This window comes from Numenius arquata, chromosome 5 (genome assembly GCF_964106895.1).
Source record: "Numenius arquata chromosome 5, bNumArq3.hap1.1, whole genome shotgun sequence".
NCBI lineage: Eukaryota > Metazoa > Chordata > Aves > Charadriiformes > Scolopacidae > Numenius > Numenius arquata.
The window spans coordinates 9,711,096-9,717,095 of NC_133580.1; positions in this window are offsets into that span (position 1 = coordinate 9,711,096).

The window sequence follows — 6,000 nt, forward strand, 5'->3', positions numbered from 1 at the left end:
ATTGACTTTATATCTGCTCTTATACACATCCATACCTCTGCAACATTTACAAAATAACAATATTTGCACTATTCATCGAAAACCTGGTCCACATTCTCTCCTGCACATTAATGAAACAAGCGCCAAGAGAGTAAAACTCTGCATGCGATGTGCTTAGAATTTCATTCCTTCATCTCATTCAAGGCCACATGCTTCCCTAACTAATATATAATGCTCAAAGAAGACAGAATTAACAGAAAAAGATGACATACCAGCTGTTATGCTTCTTATAAAATACTCTTCCACAGTTTTCCACTTAGAAAGCACAGTTCCAGAGAAGCGAGACAGGGCACTTTGCTCTGCTGTCAGCAAAGGCAAGTTGCTTTCACTGTGCTCAGCACCATCTCATAGTAACTTAAAGTGCTAAACATCTTCTTGATGAGGATTTTTTTTCCCTTACATAACCAGAGGCTAGCCCATACCTATATAAATTTTGCTAGATTTGTCTGGGTGAAAATAAGAATTTAATTAATCAAGCAAGCAAGCAAGAAAACCAATCCACCAGAATTTGAGAACCATGAGAAATTGCTTATAGACCATTTCTTCCAAATATTTTGTGGAAATCTTGTAAACAATGGGGTTTTGCTAAGATGCAGGCCAAAATCAAATTAAGATATGTAATTCATGTGACCTGGAATTGCTCTGCGAAAGTTTCTAACACTCAGTCTCTCTCCCACCAGCTTTGTCACTGAACATAACACAACCCTTAGTCCTCCACCAATTCCAGGAGGGCTTACTTAGGTCAAGTATCAGATGCCGGAGGAAACCCTGACCATGATAGCTAGCAAAAAGGTTCTCATTATTTTCAGTAAGGGTAAGATCTCTTCCCTTTGTCTTCTCTTCAAGGCTGTTCAAAGATACAGTTTAAATGTTCACTTTCCAGCACTAAAGACCTCCTGATAAATAGCTCAGACTCACATTGTTTGAGGAAGGCTTAGAAATGGAGAACAGGTACAGTTTCCCATACAGCCCTTTTAAGGCTGTTTAATAGTCGTTCACAATGTAGCATCCCTTGATATTTTCAGCTTGAGCCTCAGTTTGAAGTGAGAGATTACTCAGAGCCCAAATGTTTTGGAGAGCAGGAAAAGTCCATACATTATAAATGCTTTATTTGTACTTCGTATTGTGAGTACAAATTCTCAGCCCTTTCCCTCAGACACACAGCTCAATGCCACCAGCTCCAGCCATCCCTGGCAGCTTCCCACTTCAGCCAGCAGGGATGACTGGCTGCACAGGGCACAGACATGCTCCTCGGAACTTTTCCTCCACCTCCAGTCCCACAAGGGCATCTCAACACAGGACATACAAAATTGGACCAAACAGCCTCTCTTTCAAATGCCACATAGAAGATGCTGTTCTCTGTAACTTTAACTAGATAATTGTAGCATGCGCCCTTCTCTCCCCAGGAAACAGCTGCAGACAGTCAGAGAGCAAATCGCTCTGCCTATGCAAACAAACCAAATCCCTTTACAGACCCATCACAGCTAGGGAGCCTCACCTTGATGCTCCCGCCATGTCCAAGCAGGCAGACCATCCCAAGGGCTACAGACCTCACATGTTGTCCCTGTTTCCTCCCCCTTGCTCTCCAGCAGCCTACCTGCACCTCTGCTGGGCTCCTCACGCACACTGCCTCCATACACAAGCTGCCCGTTACTTCCACGGGGAACTGAAGCCAGCAGCTGCCCTACACCTCCAGACACAAGCACTCTTAAACCCTCCATGGCTCACTTATTGTATGGTGGCAAGGCACAACACCCATGAGATCCTGAGCCCACCAAGTGCACTCCTACCTGCCTCCGCTTCCTCACTCCTCTGCAGCCTCCTCTGGGCTTTAAGGCTGCGAAGTCCAGGTTTTTCTGAGGCCCAAGCCTCCAGCCTCCATCAAACCAGGAAACCTTCTCCTCCCTCTCCCACACTGTCAGTCCCTGTCTGATCAGAAGAGATCTGCGCCACAAGAACAGCCCTTCTGCTGAGCTCACCTTCTCCCTGCCAGCCTATGAATTCCTCCTGACCCTCTCAGGCTCTTTTTTGATCTGACTTCTGTTTGGAGAGTGGCCAGTCCCCCCACGCTGTTTCCAACAGCTTCAGCTGCACTGCTTCAAAGAGCAGCCACTACACTGGCAGCCCTGGAGAATAAAAAGCTTTCCATTGCTCCAGCTCTGCAAGATACGAAGCAGTTCAGACAAAGCCAGCTGACACCACATATCCACAGGGGCTCCAGTGATTGTGTGGCATCCACCAAAACTGACTAAAGTTGGCTAAGTGCATTAATGTGACACACCTGGTCTTGTTCTTCTCTCTCGTGCAAGCAAATCTTCCTCCCCTCTCCCTCCCCCCATTTTACTGCTAAAGCATCGATCACCAAACAATTTGAAGACAAACCTTCTCTGAGCTTCCAGGAATTGTGAAAGTAAAAGGGTGGTCTCCAGAGAACTCCTGAGCCTTACAAATGGAACAACCAAAGTCTGATATCTCTCTCCTGCATTCGGTTGCAGCCCAAGCAGCAGGGTGAGTATAAGGAAGTCTTGCTACCAGCTAATATCCCTGCATGTTCCCAACTGACCACTCCTCCCCTTTCCAACATCCTTGGTCACCAGCTAGAAAGCTTTAGTTGAGTAGAGGAAGGTCTCCCCTCACAGACTGGGATCTGGAGCATGCTGGAGGTGCAAGCTGCTGCCTAGCAACACAAGCGCTCTGCAGGGAGGTCAGAGCATGCCCCTGTCCTCCCACTGCAAGAGGTCTCCTATGCACAGAGAAATACCCTCAGAAGGATGCAATCCATAGTAGTTTCTTGGAAAGCTATCCTGCACATCACCAATTACAATCCCTGCTTAACCACAGACTTGCCAAATCCTGAAGAGCACTGCCTGTGTCTTGGTGAACTGCCAGCAGTCTTCACTTATCACGTGCGTGCATTACACCCCACTGGCTTATGAAGCACAAACCCCCAACTCCCAGCCTGTCCCTCTGTCTCCTCCTCAACCACTTCGTCTATTGCAAAGCAAGAACTTGACTAACTGTCAGACAGCTTCCTCCCCAGACTTACCTCCTGCCTCGGCTCTGGCATGAGCAAAGCTTTTCAGCCACCATGTCCTCTTCAAAGCTGGCCCGCTCCTACCCCCAGAGGGAAGCCCCTTCCCACACACTACACAGAAGCAGGGCAGGCAGTCACCTGCTCGTCCAGCTGAGATATCTGACAGATAGTGCAGACCACCAGGCAGCTGCACAGTTTTATCCCTGCTAAGACGTAACATCCCCGTTTAAGCACCGACAGCAAGCATTTGGGGTGAGTGCACTCACACAACACCTGGGCACCCTGAAACAGCCCTTCCCCACCACCCTTCCCCACACCTGCACAGGCACCAGCTCCCCTTGCCTTGCACCAACCTCTAACAATTCTCTGAAAAACCTCAAAACTCTGATAGCAATATCGTAACAGCCACAAACTCCCCATACATTCCAAAAATATGATTTATTTTTTTTAAACAATCAGGATAAAACCATGAGAGTATAAACACTGCAGAGGAGCACGAGAACGTGTCAGCTCCTGCGAGGATGGGTTTTTCCTCACAGTACAAGGCTAAGTTTGGGTGTTAACCCAACGGGAGCAGGGGTTGCCCAAAGCACACAGACCTTACCGTAACTTTGAGAAACTGCAGCTTACAGCATTTTCCACCAGAAACTCTATAATCTTCGAATCTTAGCAGAGACAGCAGTCCAAGTGACAGGCTCTTTAAAAACAGCTGCTTAATCAAGTGCTTGAGAGAGGTTTCATGCCCTTTAGCAGGTTTCCATCAGACCCCAAACGAAACCAGAGAATCCTGATTACCACAAAACTTTCGGAGGCAGCTAGAGATTTCTGAGTTGCCCAAGATTCAGGACACCACCGCGGTACCTCACATCAGCCAAGCCTCCAAAGAACCGGCACCTTTTCAACAGGCTCCACCAAGCTGCAACATCCCAGAAAACAACTCCTGGCGTGGTTTTATTTTAAATCCCCGGCGGTAACACTTTTCCCGGGGAGTCTCACGGGCGTTCGCGGCGCTGGGCAAGAGCACCGAGACCTCCTTTCCTGACACAAAACTCTTTTGGAGCCTCCGCAGCCGCAGGGCCCGATCCGGGGGAAGCGCGGAGCCGCCGCGCTGACACGGACGGCTCCGGCTCCGAGCAGCCGCTCTCCGAGGAGACCGGCGAGAACGGTGGACGGAGACCCGGAGCTGCGGTGGGGGTCCCTGCCGGGATCGCCCCGGCGGCAGCGGGGACCCCGGGCTCCCTCCGCCCGCCCCGCGGCTGAGGGAGGGACACGGCAGCAGCCGCCCCTCAGCCCCGTCCCGCGCACCGGCGGGGGCGGCGCTGAGGCGATATTCGTTACACCCGAACTTTTCTATTATTTTGAGAGAAAATAAATTTTTTTAAAAGGAAAAAAAAATTGAAATTGCTGCGAGAAGCGCTGCGCGGCAGAGCTTACCTCCTCGGCGGCTACCCCCTAGGTCTCCATGCCGGCACAGCCCCGTCCGAGGCCGGCGGGATGCAGGCGAGCCCCCGCCGCGGAGGCAGCGGATGCTGCGGCCGGCGGTGCCGCTGCGGGGGCGGCCCGTCTGCGCGGAGCGCGGCTCCCCGCCGCCGCGCAGAAGCGGGCGCTTCCCCCGTCGAGTTACGGCGGAGCCGCCGTGAGGTGAGGGGACGGGAGCGGAGCGGGACGGCGCTGCCCCCCCTCCCCCGGCCCCGCGCCGCCGCCGACGGCCCCGCACGCGGCAGGTGCGCCCGCCCGCCCGCCCCGCGCAGCGAGACGCCGCAGCGCCCCCTGGCGGCCGCGCCGCGCCCTTGCCCGTCCGCCCACCGCCCCGGCCCCGCTGTACCCCCGCCGGGCACCGGCACCCCGCTTCCAGTCCCCGCTCTCCACCGGGACCCGGGGCGGCAAAACGCCGCCGCCAAACCCCCGAATGCCCCGTACAGCCGGCAACAGCGAGGGGCCCGCGCGGCCGCGCACGTCGGCCCGCGCTCGGCTGAAGAACCCTCCTGAGGAGCAGAGGGAGCGCCCGCGAAGGGCTGCAGAAGCGTGAGGAGGGGTCGGGGCCTTCGCCCCTGGGCTTGCGGGGCTCGGGTGAGGAACGGCGGCTTTGTCACAGCCCCGAGCTGGGCCCGGGGCACCCGAGGGGAGCAGCCCAGCGACCCGGGGAGCACGGCCTCAGCTCCAGCACCTTCCCCCGGCTCTCCGGCAGCACCCAAGCTGCTCGGGCCCGCACAGTGAGCATCGGTCCAGTGTCAGTGGAGGGAGGTCCAGCTCGTCCCACGGGTTACAGCGGTTGTACTACACTGGGAGAAGCCACTTCCAAAGCCACTGTAATCACCCAAAACGTCATTTTTTTTCATACCATTATTAGCACCAATTTAACCAGGATGCCTCGAACTGGACCAGATTAAGTTTCTCTTCCCTAACTCTGCTTCTGACGTGGCAGATCCATGCTTTCTACAGCATGGTAGTGTTATTTTTAGTTTCCCTGTGCTGCTTTTTATTTGCTTTTTAAATATCTTAGAATAGCGCCATGCAGAATATAATCTACTTCTGCATTTTGCTCAGATTCATAGGAGGGCTCTAGTTCGTCAAGCAACTGCAATACAGGCAGAAAAATCATGGGCCAAATTTCTGTAAGTGCATTTCAGGCTCGTGACTTTACAGTGCCATTGCTTGGACTGCCCTGTGCTGTGTCGCCAGGTGTGTGATCGTCACTCCTGCACATGACCCCTGCGAGGCTGCAGACACCGAACAACGCAGCGAGGAGGAGCTCATAACCTAAACACACGAGCAGCCTCCAGCCGGTCACAGGAAAACCACTTCCTCAGGAGACCTCCACCACAGAAGTTGGTGTCACCTCAGCATCCTCCCCCCAAGCCAGGGCAGCTAAGAACAGCCAGACCCTGCTCAGTCACGCACAGCCCACCTCAGCGACACATCAGTGT